Raw genomic sequence first — 17843 nt, 5'->3', positions numbered from 1 at the left:
AGAATACATAGTCACTCGGTGGATTTAAGAAGTTTAAAATTTACGTCGTTCCTACCAAAAGTAGGTACTGGGAAATGAAGCTTGCACAGGATAGAGTAGCATGGAGAGCTGCATCAAACCAGTCTCAGGACTGTAGACCACAACAACTACCAAAAGTTCGTAAAATAAGACAGGAAGTAATGTTGTAGAATGGAAAAGGTAAAAAAATGTATACATATATATTTTAAAACACGGCTATGCACTATGTGCATAGAGAGCCTTAAGCCTAGATAAATGTGGAGGGGCGTTCTTATTACAAAACGACAGGCAGAGCCTTCCCATTGTCGCGGCTTCCTTTGCAGGTCGGAGAACCCGCAACTAAAATGTATGTGGTCAGGAACACCGCGTTGACTCACGGGTCGCCAAGTCCACGGCCGCAGAAGCCCATGACACCCAACAAGAGGCGGCGAGGCATCTCGTACAGTAGTTATTTGAGAGTGAATTTATTCCTCCCTCCTCATGAGACGTCATCAAACTGATCTTCCTGCTTCTGGAGTGTCTACAACGAGTATGAGGGAATCCCGAAACGTTACATCTTATTTTTGTTCTGCTCTCCGTTCCACACCTTCAAGGACCCACTTCTTTTCTGTGGTACTCGAACACTTGTACTTCTTCGATGTCATTTTCGCGACAGATTTATGTACCGTGCTTATGCTTTATTGAGAAAACATGGGAATTTTTCGAAGTGTATAGGGGTGAAACGATCATCTTAATAACCTATAAAACAATTCCAGATATCGAGTATTACGTACCGGTGACATTTCATTACAAAATGTTTACGGGGTTATCTGTTACGACAGTCGCTTCCGTTAACGGAATATACCGAACACAGGAGGTTTCTTCGATAAATAGAAGTTCTTACATGGATCTTGAAAAGCACAATCGAATTACAGAGGTTCAAATAGTGAGACTCGACTGCGTGCAACTGTATAGGCAGATTTTAGGTCCCTGCAAATAATTGTAACGCAACTAAGGACATTATAGTGACAGAAACGTCAGACGGGTAAATAAGTCGTACGCAAGTGGACATCCAGCGGACGCAGGTAAACACTTCCTGTTATACCATGCGACTGCTGCCTCGGTGTAAACACGGAGGACAGCAGGAAGTGCTCTACGTCCACTAGCTGGACTCCAGAGCAGGAAACAGCCGGGGTCCTCGGTGGTCTAGTGGTAAGGGGTCTGGAACGTTCCAGCGCATCGGCTGGGGCTATTCGCCCCAGCCGGGCCGGGGTTCTATCCCCGGCCGGCGCTGGAATTTTCAGATTTCCGAACACTAGCCTCCACCTCTGCCCTGGCATGTGGCGCATGCCGGGCACCCCCGTGGGGTCCGTGCTTCGGATCCCACGTGGAGCTCACTCCCACACTACAAACTAAACCTGATTATCTTCACCAGATTTCATCTACGTATATTTTAAGGTACTTAATATATCTCACTATCGAAACAAACTGCATGGTATCATTAATATTTGTAGGATTACAACTATAAAATAAAAACCTTACAAAAAATAAATAAAAGATTTTGTTTTCCTTCGTGTACTGAATACTGCTGAGGTAAATACCCAAACATCTGCCATTTTCTTGTAGTTAACAGTCAATATTCGAAAAAAATGTTTATCATACTGATTCATATATTACATACTGTATTTCACACATTATCAGTGCTGCAACAGCAATAATTATTTCAAAGTCACAAGAAAATGCAAAATATTATATTAATAGCAAATCACAAGCCTACAAGGTGTTCTTTTTAGTATCATGATTGACTATGTGATAAATAAATCCTGTATAAGAAATCGTTTCGTAACAGTTGACAATACCTTTTAAAAATACTTTTCACTAATTGCATTTTCAAAAACGAACACAGACCTTATTTTTTCTCAAATTATTCTAGCGTCAAAATGAGTTGTTTGATATGACACAGGTCACTAATCAGATAAACTCTTTTTTTTGTATGAAAAACGATATTTCTCGTGGTTTTATGTGAAATGAATGTTGATTCAAACAGATAACACTTAACATTAATAAGAGGAATTTCTTGGCGATTTTACTAACACGTCCATATATTTCGTATAATATTTCGATTAATAGTTATATGACAACCTCTCTGCCTCTACTTTTTGTAAAAGTATCTTGTGGATCAGAAAAGAAATTATATTACTACCTCTACAGGTTAAGTCTAGTTGAATGAAAGAGATTGTAAAGGCCGTAGCCGAAGATGTAGAATGTTACATTCTCTGCAAGGCGTTTGCCATCAGTAATGAGCGAAACTGTAAAATAAGAAAAAAGCATAACAAACGTCTATTATTACTGTACTATTATATCACTATCTTTGCATTGCAAGAGACATACTTACAGTTCCCCTTGCTGTTCAAAATTCTTTAACCCACAATACCGTGCGATTACTTTGGTACCATTTAATGTAACAGTAGCCCCGACACCTCACTGCGCAGAGGAAATTGAACCTACATTTCGTATTTTTGTTAATGAGAGAGAGAGACTGTCTGCTAGTATGGCTGTTTCTTTTGCTAGTAAATTCCGAGCCACATATCCATTTTTAATGCTCAAAAGTGTGGACAAAACTTTTAGTAATACTAAATTACAAAGACTGAATGATGAATGTAACATGCTGCGTACATTAATGTCGCTGGAGATGTAGTTTGCATTATATGTTACGAGAACAGAATTATTTTGTAACGTGTGAAATACACAAAAATACGGTAACAGACAAACCGAGCAGTGATGCCGTAGTCTGTTTTGTAATAATAGTGTAAAGGAAGAAATAAACAGCAACTAGACATTTAAGTCACTCAATTTTCGTGGCCATTTTGCGGTTCATCACTTTGCTACTAGGTATCGTTACTAGTCCCTCACACACTCAGTTATCACTTCGCTGCTAGGTGTCGCTACTAGTCCCTCATACACTCAGTTGTCTATAGTGCAGGGCTTCGCTACCAGATGGCTCTGTCAACACCGGCGAGGACTCACTCTGTCGGCGTTTGCTGCTTCACTCCTCAACATCTATGCTAGCTGACGTGACTGCTAAATATTCAAACGAAAAAAATAACACCAATACCAAATAAGGCAGATAGTGATAAGTGCGAATACTACCGAACCATCACTTTCATACGTCCTGGCTGAAAATACTGATCCAAAATATTTACAGAGGAATGCAACACATTGGAGAAGACGAGCTAGAGGAAAATCGATTTTAAGAGAATACACTAGCCGCTAGAGATCAGTTGAAGAAATTCAACCTATATTTATAATATATATAGATGTAGAAAATAACTTTTGACAGTTTTGACCAGAATATACAGTTTTAATTTAAGATGTAACCAGGGATAAAATACAGTGAGCGGCATGTTATCTAGAGCTCTGCCAGAAATCAGACAGCAGTTGTAAGACTTAAAAGGAAGGTGGTAGTTGATAGTTGAGAAGAGAGAGAGAGAGAGAGAGAGAGAGAGAGAGAGAGAGAGAGAGAGAGAGAGAGAGAGAATGAGTGAGAGAGTGTTCTAGTCCCTTCTTCTATGTTATTCACTTTGCATACAGAATGTTTCACACGTCGTGCTACACACTTATCGAGTCTGTAGAGGGGACCTAGCTGATGAAGTTTTACATAGGAATCGATGTCTGGAAACGTCATCCAGCGACACTACAGAGTATATAAGTTACAGGCGTTGGAGTCTGTAAAATATGTGTATACAGGGAGATCCAATGAAGATGTTAGCAATTTTCTATGATGATGGATAAATGTATCAATTTGAGGTTATGTCCCTATAACGCAAAATTAGAAGAGAAGACATTCCTGTTACGTGTGACAGTACGTACCGGTAGTGTTGTAGCTAAGATGTAGGGCAGAAACTTTCAGAGGTGGTAGTATGGACCGAAAGAAGAAAACAGTGTCCAGTGCACATGGGCTGTAAAATGCGTACCTTAAGAGCTGTGAGGAACTGTTCATCTTCGCTAGCATAAAACATATCTCCACTATTGAACAAGTGCTCATAGCTCCTGAGGTATGCATTTTGTAGCCCATGTTTACCGGACATTTTTTCTTACTTTGATCCATACTACCGCCTTTGAAAGTTAGCAACAACAGTATCAGTACTTGTATTCCACAGTCAGATTTATGATAACGATTTTCCCTTGTAACTTTCGACTCATTCGTTTCCGGTACTGAGGCCATTACCTCAAATTGATACATGATCACGGCATCACACTCTACTTACATACATTTGCCGGAGCTGGCGCCTGTATTTTTATGCTCTGTAGCCTCGTTAGATGACGTTTGCAGGCATGAGTTACTAGGTAAAATTGCAAGCTCTAGAAATGTTAAACACCTTGTATAAAGAAAGCAACATACGAAACGAACGAGATATTCGGGAAATTAATCGAAGATAAGAGAGAAGAAATAGAAATAGTTTCCAAATCGAACTTTCATTTCGCTGCTGCTGATTTGAAATTTCGTGGCATTTATTCGATCTGAAGAGGATCGTTCAAACGGTGGTCGAAATGTCATTATTTTAGTTGTTTCACTGTTTTATAATGACATGGCCTAGTACCCAAAATGATTTTCAAGTTATTTATAGGAATGCTATCGCTTCTCACCCATATTTTCAGTATGATACTAGTAATTTTTGCTACACCTAGCAACTTTAATAGTGCTTGAAATGATGAAAATAGTACCTAATACTTTTTGATATGGAGACAGAAACGGTGCTTGGTTTTGATGATAACAATATACAGGAAAATTCAGCTATGTTTCTGCGAAGTTGCATAACGCCGAATTCCTGAAACACATCCGTATATTTCGAATGCGGTACAACAGCTGTAGGTAGGAGACGCGGTACTGGCAGAAGTAAAGCTGTGTGGGCGAGGCGTGAGTCTTGCTTGGGTAGCTCAGATGGTAGAGCACTCGCCCACGAAAGGCAAAGATCCCGAGTTCGAGTCTCGGTCGCGCACACAGTTTTAATCTGCCAAGAAGTTTCATATCAGCGCACACTCAGCTGCAGAGTGAACTAATTCTGGAAAGAGCTGTATAGTTACTGGAGAGATACATGATGTTCCAAAATTCCCGTTAAAAACTTCTAGGGAACTGAGTGACGATATTTTGAACTGGAACCCATGTATGGAAACGTATATCCGTGCTACAGCCGTATAAATGCATCTTCGCTAATGTGGTATGCAACAGGGTAATCATCACTGGAGGGGGGTTAGTTACATCGGATCGTATGATGTCATTTCACGGCTGTCCTACCTCTCTGAACTGGTTCGAGTCTCGTTCATGTGTCTGTGAGTGTTAGAGCAACATTGCTGAGTACACTTTTGCCCAATTCACCGACACGAGTATTGTGTGTGGCCAAGCTCACAGTGCTGGAAGCGCTGCTGGTCGCCTTTATCAAGATCGTTGTCCACAACGTCTGACTCCTCCCCACACGCTTTTCGTTACCATCGCGCAACGTCTTCGAGAAAGGATGTCTTCACCGTCAGCAGGTGCGACTGTGGTGCCCCGAGGAGTCGCAGCGCACGCGAATTGGAAAATATATTTATATGGACATGGTGTCTGTTCTTTCGGACATGTCCGAAAGGACACTACGAATGTAGTGATGGATATACAAGGTGAGAATGTGGGTCTCGCGGGAGGCGTGCGCGAGATAGTCCCTGCAGTCGCACTATCCTCTGTGCCCTCGGTGGCTCAGATGGATAGAGCGACTGCCATATAAGCAGGAGATCTCTGGTTCGAGATCCCGTCGGGGCACACATTTTCACCTGTCGTCGTTGATATATATCAACGCCCGTCAGCAGCTGAAGGTATTAATACCATTCTAATTTCGAACTGGAAAAGGTCCTCCTGTAAAAACAGTATCTCTGAAGACCGTTTTTTTTTTTGTTTTTTGGTTATTAACGAGCGAAACTGTAGAATAGATGTACTGGGTCACATCTACTCTGAATTGCCAAAGAAACTGGTATAATAATGCGTATTCAAACACAGAGATATTTAAACAGACTTATTATGGTGCCGCGGCCGGCAACGCCTGTGTAAGACATGTGCCTGACGCAGTTGTTAGATCGGTTACTGCTGCTACAGTGGCAGGTTATCAAGATTTAAATGACTTTGAACGTGGTATTATACTCGGCGCAAGACCGATGAGACACAGCATTTCCGAGGTAGCGATGAAGTGGGGATTGTTCTGTACGACCATTTCACGAGGGCTCCGCGAATATCAGCAATCCAGTAAAACAACAAATCTCCGACATCGCTGCGACCGGAAAAAGATCCTTCAAGAATGGGGACTGAAGAGAATCGTTCAGCGTGGTGAAAGTGCAGCCCTTCCGCAAATTACAGAAAATTTCAATGCTTGACCATCAACCAGTGTCAGCATGCGAACCATTCAACGAAACATCATCTATATGGGCTTTCAGAACCGAAGGCCCACTCGTGTACCCTTGCTCACTGCACAGCACAAAGCTTTACGCCTCATTTGGGCCCATTGGTACGAACATTGGACTGTTGATGACTGGAAACATATTGCCTGGTTGGACGAGTCTCACTTCAAAATGTATATGGAGTATGGACGTGTATGGGTATGAAGACAACATCATGAATCCGTGGATCCTGCATGTCAGCTGGGGACTGTTAAAGCTGGTGGAGGCTCACGTCGTATGGCGTGTTTTTTGAGTGATGTGGGACCCCTGATACGTCTAGATACAGCTCTGACTGGTGACACGTGCGTAAGCATCCTGTCTTATCACCTGCATCCATTCATGTCCGTTGTGCATTCCGACGGAAGTCGGTAATTCCAGCAGGACAATGCGACGCCGCACACAACCACAATTGCTACAGAGTGGCTGCAGGAACACTCTTCCGAGGTCAAACACTTCCGCTGGCCACCGAACTCCCCAAACACCCTGTACGTTTCCAGTAAATTGTATAGCATTATCGAGCATATCTGGGATGCCTTGCAACGTGTGGATCATAGGAGACCTCTACTCCCTCGTAATCTTACGGACTTATGGGCAGCTCTGCAGGTTTCATGGTGTCAGTTCCCTCCTGCGCCACTTCAGCCATTAGTAGAGTCCATGCCACGGCGTGTTGAGGCACTTCTGCGTGCTCGTGGTGGCCATAAACGATATTTCTTTGGCTCTTCAGTGTAACAAATTACTTGTCAAAGTGACAGCGTTACCAATATGTTTTCAAATGGTTCTAGTATACGGTACGTCTCCGGAGACGGGTTACAATTTAAAATACGAATATTATGTCCCCTGTACAAGTTCTAGCAGTTAGTGATGGGAATTTCAGAACATCCTGTACGTTTCCAGTAAATTGTATAGCCGTTGTCGTATTACAATTGGTATCTGCGAATACATTCCATAATTCGTGACAGATAGTGAGGCGCGACTGCAGACGTCCGCAGTGTTTACCCAGGGTCGTCTTGGCTGCGGCAGCTCTGACGGCCACGAGAATAACCGGAGGCAGAGAGCGCAGCACGGCTAGTTTGAAGGCCACTTTCAACTAGTGTTGCCAGAGGTGTGTCTTTTTAGAGATACTACGACTCGCCCCACGTAAGCTTTAAGCGGAAAGCCAAATGCTCCAACTTCTGGCCTCTGCTAACATTTCGAAATACACTATCCTATCAGTAAGTGTACAGGCACCTATTAGTGGACATTAATATGCAGTGTGTCCACCCTTTGTCTCTATGGCGGCTTGAACTCTGCTCGGGACACTAAGTGAGGTGCCTGCCGACAATTTATGCACCACACACGGAGATAGTATCTACGTGTTTGTTTTTGAACATGCCAGGCAATACAGTGCTCAGCAAGATTGCCATGTCTCTCACAAATTTTGAACGTTTGGAGCACAATGGGCAGGTTCTTTAAACCAGGTCGCGATTTTGACGATGGAACGAACCAACTGAACTGAATTTGGTACGATATCCGTCAGGAGGTCATCCACTAACTTTTTCAGTCAATGTGAAACCGAATAACTGCCCGCGTAAAGGCCAAATGGACCAACACGTTATCGACTTATCAATTTGTGAAGCTCTTTCTCTTGAATTAATCATCTAGTTTTTATGCAACTGTAATCATTCATTTGCTCCTACACGTACATCACGTGTATCGATTTCCATCGCACTGGGGTAATTCCTCCGGGATACGTTTATTTTCCTTAGTGTGTAAATATATTTGGAGCGTGTCATTCAAAAACGTTTGAAACGAAATAGAGGGGAACTGGTTTTTGTTAGGAGAACAGAATGAATTACATTCGCGGATCATATGGTGTTATTGGCAGAGAGCGAGAAAAGTATAACTGAGATGTTGAAAGAATTAAACAAGAGACGTGAGTAAATTGGAATGGGAAATAATAAGAAAAAGGCAAAGTGTCCGGTGGTAAGTGCAAGAAAAGTAAGAACAACTATAATGTTAGGCAGGAAGATACAGAACAATTTAGTGTTTTTAGATAACTGCCGGCCGGAGTGGCCATGCAGTTCTAGGCGCTTCAGTGTGGAACCGCGTGACCGCTACGGTCGCAGGTTCGAATCCTGCCTCGGGCATGGATGTGTGTGATGTCCTTAGTTTAGTTAGGTTTAAGTAGTTCTAGGTTCTAGGGGACTGATGACCACAGATGTTAAGTCCCACAGTGCTCAGAGCCATTTGAACCATTTAGATAACTGCGACGCGCTATTATGGACGACATTGGAAGTAATAAGGAGGTGAAAACACGTATAGCAATTGCCAACGAGACGTTTGATAACAGGAGGCTTTCATGTGGGTGCGCTGATAGGGGATAAAATAGGCAGGCACAGTGAGAAATTAGGTGGTGTTAAGTGGGAGAACAGAGAGAAATTTTAAAGGTAGCAGGATGAGGAAACACAATTGGCATGGACACTGAATGAGAAGAGATTGTTTATTGATGGTACGGAGGAAATAGTGAATAGAAAAAGAAGAAGAAGACGCAGAACATACTTGGTGGTGGACTGCGTAAGTACAGAAAATAGTTGTGAGAAAACAAGAGGGAAACAAATGATGGGACTGCATGGAGGGGCACATGTGAAGACCTGCACTAGGGCAGAACACTCATTATGATGATGGTGTTGGTGGTGGTGGTGGTGGTGGTGGTGGTGGTGGTGGTGGTGTAGAGGAGGAGACTTATTTAGGACATTTTGCAAGACGCCCATTTTCTTGTAATCCAAATTTAAACAAAAAATAGGCAGCTTATAATTTGTACTCTACAAACGACCGTGAATTGCATGGCAGATGGAACTTGCCATTATATCAGTTATCAGGACTTATTCCCACTCCACTGGTGTATGCAGCGTGCGAAATGTGACTGCTTAAAAGCCTCTGTGCGTGCTGTGTTTTGTCTAATCTGGTCTTCATGCTTCCTACAGTTACGATACGTAGGCGGTTTCAGTACATTCCTACATTCATCATGTAACGTCGGTTCTAGAAATTTTCTAAGTAGGTCTCCTCGCGATACATTGCTCTTCCAGGGGATAGTCTGTGTCTATCATCAACTGTCTGTTCGTTCAGTTCTCTGAACACCTTCGTGATATTCTCCTATGGGTCAAACAAACCTGTGAGCATTTTTGCTGCCCTTCTCTCTATAAGTTCAATATCCCCTGTTCGTCCTATCTGGTACGGGTCCCATGAGTCTGATCAATGTTCCAGGATGTGTCGCACGATTATTTTGTAGCCAGTCTCCACTGTAGACTGATTGCAATTCCAGTATTGTACCAATGAACCGCACGTGCTTTACCTACAAATGTCCTTATGTGATAGTTCCATTTCATACCCCTACATATTTATACACTCAAGTATTTACATGAGTTAACAAATTCCAGCTGTAGCCATCGGATTCTACGTAGTCTCATTTTGTGAAATGTTGATTTTGTTGATACCGTCACAGTAGAATATTTGACTGTGCTAACAGAGCCTCAACCTCACATCTGCTTGCACGGCTTCGAACTATAGAAGTCCTCGGATGTGTTCCGTAAGTAAGCAGATGAAAATCGGATGGGACCAAGTCGGGGCAGTGTGGAGGTGAATCGATGACAGTGAACGAACGGCATCGGAGTGCTGCAGACGTCGCAGCGCTCGGCTGTAGTTTGGCGTCGTAATGCTGAAGAGGAGGGCGTTCCACGTGCGGACCAACTCTTCCAGTTCGTGCTTTCAGTTTTCTGAGCTGTTTCTCACGCACCGACACAGTTGCATCACACACCGCTATGTTACACGGTACAAATCTGATCCCTCTAGCAGCAGAGGGCTGCAGATATGTTGAATAAAGATGTAAAATGTTACTAACGTTTTCTAACTGGAGAGCTCAAGAGTTTTCAAATAAAACATTTCAAGTAATTACTTCTCAGCACGCTCTCGTGTTATATGCACAAAATTAAGAAACTGTTTCCGAGCAAAGTATGCTATCCTTCTAATTGAACATCTTTGTAACGTACATCAGAAGTAAACCTTATGGTGGTGAAATTTCGGATTTATATTTACATTGAAAAACAATTAATCTGTGGCCAATACACAATTAAAATGTCAGTAGCCAGGTGGATGTTAACTGCAATACCGCCCACATTGCCATGGTAAGTGGAAGACTTTGTTTTCCGACACATGTCACCATGTAACAGTCGCTCATGGCGATACATTAAAGAGTTCTCTGTCTCCATGTCAGAGAGCCAGTACCCGGCATAACTCAAACGAAATAAAGACGCAATTTCTGTCTGCCACATTTGAAGATGAGTCTGTAAAGGCTACACTCCTTGTTAACGGAATTAAAAATATTTCGAAGAGTGAGTTGTTGCAGTTTTCCGTATTTATATTCAATACACTAGTCACAGGTTATAGATCATCCTCGGTGGATATGCTTAATCTGTTGTGATACTATTTGAATTGTTGAGTGCGTGATGTGTCCCTCCGAGATTAATTTTGCCTGGGCTTTAAGCGACTCACCGGTCAGCATTTACAGAGCTGCCAACTACATCTCACACTGGGAATATTATTAGGCTCAGTTTGAACCGCAGCTAAGGGAAGCGAACGCAGATCGAACGTGCATTCGCAGTCATTCCCTCTAATGACTACCATTCGCCTATATTCAACATTTAAGGATTCCTCCGGAAATATTCCAAGTAGACTTTCTCTGGATATTTTACGTCAATTTCCAAGCGCCTGCCAGTTCAATTTCATCAGAAACCCTGTGACACTCTCCAACGGGTCAAACAAACCTGTGACCATTCGTACTGCCCTTCTCTATATACATTCAGTATCGCCTGGGAGTCGTATCTGATTATGATCCAAGGATCTCGAGCAATATTGGGGGATGGGTCGCACGAGTGATTTCTAAGCAATTTCTTTTGTACACAGATTGTATTTTCCTAGAATTATACCAACGAATGACAGCCTGCCACCGTCTTTCCCTAAGACTGCGTCTATGTGACGGTTCCATTTCAAATCTCTACTAATTCTTACACCCAGGTGTTCATGTGGGTTGAGCGATTGCGAATTTGACTCGCTGATATTATAGTCGTAGGATAAGGTTATTTCTTTTTGTGAACCGAGCAATTTTACATTTCGGGAACTTTTAAACCAAGTTGCCAGTCTTTGCACTACACTGGAATCTTATCAGAGCGTGGCTTCTTTCAGACAGTACTTCATTACAGACAACTGCATCATTTGCGGAAAGTGTTAAGTTTCAAATAGACCGCGTAACCACCACCCCTTCTCCCCTCCAAATTGCTATCTGAAGACTGGAAGTCCCATATGTAAACCACCTTCAGAAATTCGTTTACATTCCGTATCAGTTAACGCGTTAAATACTTGACCTGAAGAAGCATAGCCGTTTGCAGTTGAAGAGGCTCTGTTTTAAGAGAAGCTAGTTTTTCGAAAACATCTCGATGTTTATGTAATGAACTAGGTGTTGTGCAATGCTATAATTTTCAGGTACATTCAGCGATATGTGGGGATACTGTCAGACAAATGTGTTGCGGATAGAGTGAGTAGTAAAGAAGTAATAAATTAAAAATTCATGCCTGATGCTGACGCCTTACTGCATGAACAGCTAAAATGTAGGAGCGATAAGAGTATTTTTCCTTTCATCATTCTGTCAGGGATGTCAGCGGAAAAAAAGTTTCGGAAAGTTTCGAAATTATGTGTGAAGTTTGTTGGAAGTCACAAATGCACGGTGAATATAATCTGTATAATTTTCGCGCCATGTAACTATGCTGCCTTAGACAAGTACGCAGTTTCTAACTTTCAACGCCCGACTTATTGCGTTAAACCTATGCCTTTAAATGAAGGACGGAAGGGGGATTGTATTTAATGTGCCATCGATGTCGAGGTCGTTAGAGACGGAACAGGAGATGGCACTGTGTCAAGGAAGGGTAGAGGAAGTCAGCCGTGCCCTTTCAAAGGAACCATCCCGGCATTTACTTGGAGTGATTTAGGAAAATTACGGAAAACATAAATCAGCGTGGCCAGACGCGGATTTAAACCGTCGTCCTCCCCAATGGGAGTTTCTTCTCTGGATCGTGGGATTCCGGGTTCGATTCCCGGCAGGGTTGAGGACTTTCTCCGGCCGGGGACTAGGTGTGTGTGTTGTCCTTATCATTTCGTCATCATTCGTGAAGGTGGCGAGATTGGACTGTATAAAGATTAGGGCTTTGAACAGGCGCTGAGAACGGCGCAGTTGAGCGCCCAACAAACCAACCATCATCATCATACAGTGTACTAACCACTGCGCCAGCTCGCTCGGTATACATTTGAATGAGTAGATTACGTCAGCATTTTTAGTATTTACATTGACTTCATTCTTCAATGCATGAACTACGAGCAGACGAAGGAATTGGAATAACGAATGAGAAATACCTGATTGTGCTTCTGTTTGTAGATGACATGATTCAAGTGAATGAAATGACCTCCAAAGATCTGTATACCACCTGAACTAAATATGCAACGAATGTAACTTTAAAATTTCTAGTAATAAAACGAAAATAAGTGCACTTCGAGGAAAATATTCAGTCAGTTTAAAACTAGTTTTGGATAATCCTGCTTTAGAACAGGTCTCTTAATCTTTCATTTAGGCTACGCTGTAAGATCTGATTTTTACTCTGATACTGAAAATAAATTACACAAATTCTAAGCTGTCTTTGGCATCGTTATCCGAACATTGGGCAATAAAATACAAAAAGGGATTATCCCTAAATTCTATAAAGTGGTCGCGGTTCCTGTGTTATGCTATGAAAGCGAAAACATGGTTAAAACAAAAAAATTCAGACGGCAGTGGTGAGGTTCCTAAGAAATTCGAAGGGCTGCAGAACAAGAAACGATTAGGAATGAAGATACTAGACAAAAAATTAAGTATTTTCAACAGAAACTAAAAAATTCAAAAATATCGTGAAGACTGGTGAGAATGCTAAGTCCCAGACTTCCCCAAAATATTCTGAACTACAAGCAAATGGGAGACGTGATATTGAAAGGCCTCGGACGTGGGAGCAATTTCGTTTGAGAGACTATCCCGCGCGGCGACTACTGAAGTACTTATACATTATACAATTCTTAAATTATACACCAAAATAAGTAAATTTTAATGTAGTTTACGTTCATTGATGTAAAATAAAAACTGTTTCTCGCTTTCTAAAGTGGGGTATGTTCTTTCTCAGGGTTCAAACTGTCTCCATGCCAAATTGATTAAGCGGTTTAGTCTCTAAAACGAAACAGACTGTGTTACAAAGAAGAAAAACAACTGAGAGAAAGAAGCGGCGTCACCTTCTGCAGAACGCGCCCACCATTTTGCAGGACAATTTTCGGGCATCCCCCATGAACCATGGACCTTGCCGTTGGTGGGGACGCTTGCTTGCCTCAGTGATACAGATAGACGTACCGTAGGTGCAGCCACAACGGAGGGTTATCAGTTGAGAGGCCAGACAAACGTGTGGTTCCTGAAGAGGGGCAGCAGCCATTTAAGTAACTGCAGGGGCAACAGTCTGGATGATTCACTGATCTGGCCTTGTAGCATAACCAAAACGGCCTTGCTGCGCTGGTACTGCGAACAGCTGAAAGCAAGGGGAAACTACGGCCGTAATTTTTCCCGAGGGCATGCAGCTTTACTGTATGGTTAAATGATGATGGCGTCCTCTTGGGTAAAATATTCCGGAAGTGATATAGTCCCCATTCGGATCTCCGGGCGTGGGAGGGGGGGGGGGGGGACTACTCAAGAGGACGTCGTTATCAGGAGAAAGAAAACTGGCGTTCTACGGATCAGAGCGTGGAATGTCAGGTCGATTAATAGGGCAGATAGGTTAGAAAACTTAAAAAGGGAAATGGATAGGTTAAAGTTAGATATAGTGGGCATTAGTGAAGTTCGGTGGCAGGAGGAACCAGACTTTTGGTCAGGCGAATATAGGGTTATAAATACAAAATCAAATAGGGGTAATGCAGGAGTAGGTTTAATAATGAATAAAAAAAAAACAGGAGTGCGGGTAAGCTACTACAAACAGCATAGCGAACGCATTATTGTGGCCAAGATAGACACAAAGCCCACGCCCACCACAGTAATACAAGTTCATATGCCAACTAGCTCTGCAGATGACGAAGAAATTGAAGAAATGTATGATGAAATAAAAGAAATTATTCAGACAGTGAAGGGAGACGAAAATTTAATAGTCATGGGTGACTGGAATTCAGTAGTAGGAAAAGGGAGAGAAGGAAACGTAATAGGTGAATATGGATTGGGGGGAAGAAATGAAAGAGGAAGCCGCCTGGTAGAATTTTGCACAGAGCACAACTTAATCATAGCTAACACTTGGTTCAAGAGTCATGAAAGAAGGTTGTATACGTGGAAGAAACCTGGAGATACTAAAAGATATCAGATAGATTATATAATGGTAGGACAGAGATTTAGGAAACAGGTTTTAAATTTTAATACATTTCCATGGGCATATGTGGACTCTGACCACAATCTATTGGTTATGAACTGTAGATTAAAACTGAAGAAACTGCAAAAAGTTGGGAATTTAAGGAGATGTTACCTGGATAAACTGAAAGACCAGAGGTTGTACGGAGCTTCAAGGACAGCATAAGGGAACAATTGACAGGAATGGGGGAAAGAAATACAGTAGAAGAAGAATAGGTAGCTTTGAGGGATGAAGTAGTAAAGGCAGCAGAGGATAAAGTAGGTAAAAAGATGAGGGCTGCTAGAAATCCTTGGGTAACAGAAGAAATATTGAATTTAATTGATGAAAGGAGAAAATATAAAAATGCAGTGAATGAAGCAGGCAAAAAGAAATACAAACGTCTCAAAAATGAGATCAAGAGGAAGTGCAAAACGGCTAAGCAGGGATGGCTAGAGGACAAATGTAAGGATGTAGAGGCTTGTCTCACTAGGGGTAAGATAGATACTGCCTACAGGAAAATTAAAGAGACCTTTGGAGAGAAGAGAACCACTTGTATGAATATCAAGAGCTCAGATGGCAACCCAGTTCTAAGCAAAGAAGGGAAGGCAGAAAGGTGGAAGGAGTATATAGAGGGTTTATACAAGGGCGATGTACTTGAGGATAATATTATGGAAATGGAAGAGGATGTAGATGAAGACGAAATGGGATATAAGATACTGCGTGAAGAGTTTGACAGAGCACTGAAAGACCTGAGTCGAAACAAGGCCCCCGGAGTAGACAACATTCCATTAGAACTACTGACAGCCTTGGGAGAGCCAGTCCTGACAAAACTCTACCATCTGGTGAGCAAGATGTACGAGACAGGCAAAATACCGTCAGACTTCAAGAAGAATATAATAATTCCAATCCCAAAGAAAGCAGGTGTTGACAGATGTGAAATTACTGAACTATCAGTTTAATAAGTCACAGCTGCAAAATACTAACACGAATTATTTACAGGTGAATGGAAAAACTGGTAGGATCTGACCTAGGGGAAGATCAGTTTGGATTCCGTAGAAATATTGGAACACGTGAGGCAATACTGACCCTACAACTTATCTTAGAAGCTAGATTAAGGAAAAACAAACCTAAGTTTCTAGCATTTGTAAACTTAGAGAAAGCTTTTGACAATGTTGACTGGAATACTCCCTTTCAAATTCTGAAGGTGGCAGGGGTAAAATACAGAGAGCGAACGGCTGTTTACAATTTGAACAGAAACCAGATGGCAGTTATAAGAGTCGAGGGACGCGAAAGGGAAGCAGTGGTTGGGAAGGGAGTGAGACAGGGTTGCAGCCTCTCCCCGATGTTATTCAATCTGTATATTGATCAAGCAGTGAAGGAAACAAAAGAAAAATTCGGAATAGGTATTAAAATCCATGGAGAAGAAATAAAAACTTTGAGGTTTGCCGATGACATTGTAATTCTGTCAGAGACAGCAAAGGACTTGGAAGAGCAGTTGAACGGAATGGACAGTGTCTTGAAAGGAGGATATAAGATGAACATCAACAAAAGCAAAACGAGGATAATGGAATGTAGTCGAATTAAGTCGGGTGATGCTGAGGGAATTAGAATAGGAAATGTGACACCTAAAGTAGTACAGGAGTTTTGCTATTTGGGGAGCAAAATAACTGATGATGGTCGAAGTAGAGAGGATATAAAATTTAGTCTGGCAATGGCAAGGAAAGCGTTTCTGAAAAAAATGGTGCAAATGGCTCTGTGCACTATGGGACTTAACATCTGTGGTCATCAGTCCCCTAGAACTTAGAACTACTTAAACCTAACTAACCTAAGGACAGCACACACATCCATGCCCGAGGCAGGATTCGAACCTGCGATTGTAACAGTCGCGCGCTTCCGGACTGAGCGCTAGAACCGCGAGACCACCGCGGCCGACGAAAGCGTTTCTGAAGAAGAGAAATTTGTTAACATCGAGTATAGATTTAAGTATCAGGAAGTCGTTTCTGAAAGTATTTGTATGGAATGTAGCCATGTATGGAAGTGAAACATGGACGATAAATAGTTTGGACAAGAAGAGAATAGAAGCTTTTGAAATGTGGTGCTACAGAAGAATGCTGAAGATTAAAGGGGGAGATCACATAACTAATGAGGAAGTATTGAATAGGATTGGGGAGAAGAGAAGTTTGTGGCACAACTTGACCAGAAGAAGGGATCGGTTGGTAGGACATTTTCTGAGGCATCAAGGGATCTCCAATTTAGTATTGGATGGCAGCGTGGAGGGTCAAAATCATAGAGGAAGATCAATAGATGAATACACTAATCAGATTCAGAAGGATGTGGGTTGCAGTAGTTACTAGGAGATGAAGAAGCTTGCACAGAATAGAGTAGCATTGAGAGCTGCATCAAACCAGTCTCAGGGCTGAAGACCGCAACAACAACATATTCGGGCACGCTTGGTGCAATTCGTGATTGATTTGTTCGATGTGTGGGGCTGGAAAGAGCTGCACCACTCACCACACACCCCGGACTTAAGCCCTCGTGAGCTCAGCTTGATTCCTAACGTGAAAGACGAACTCTGGGGTATTCGGTTCGGAGTTGTTATGGAGATTCGTCGGACAATAAACCGCTTCATTCGAACTACTTATACAACTGGCGAAGCTATGGGTATCTTGCTCTTTCGACATCACTGGCGACGGCCTATATACGAGAGCTGTTCAAAAAATATCCGACCTTTTTTAATTGTTGAAATCAACAATGGTATCGGGGCGTGCGGGCGCTCATGTTTTCAGGAATACATAGCACAAATACTTGATTTTCTCCACTACTTCGGAACACTTGTAAGTGGTACACGTCGGATTTAGTAATTTCAGCAAAGTGACGTCATTGCATGACTTTTGGCTTCAAGCTTGGCGATTCTCA

The sequence above is a fragment of the Schistocerca serialis genome, chromosome 3, assembly GCF_023864345.2.
Source record: "Schistocerca serialis cubense isolate TAMUIC-IGC-003099 chromosome 3, iqSchSeri2.2, whole genome shotgun sequence".
NCBI classification, from domain to species: Eukaryota; Metazoa; Arthropoda; class Insecta; order Orthoptera; family Acrididae; genus Schistocerca; species Schistocerca serialis.
Note: the sequence above shows the minus strand (reverse complement) of the source record.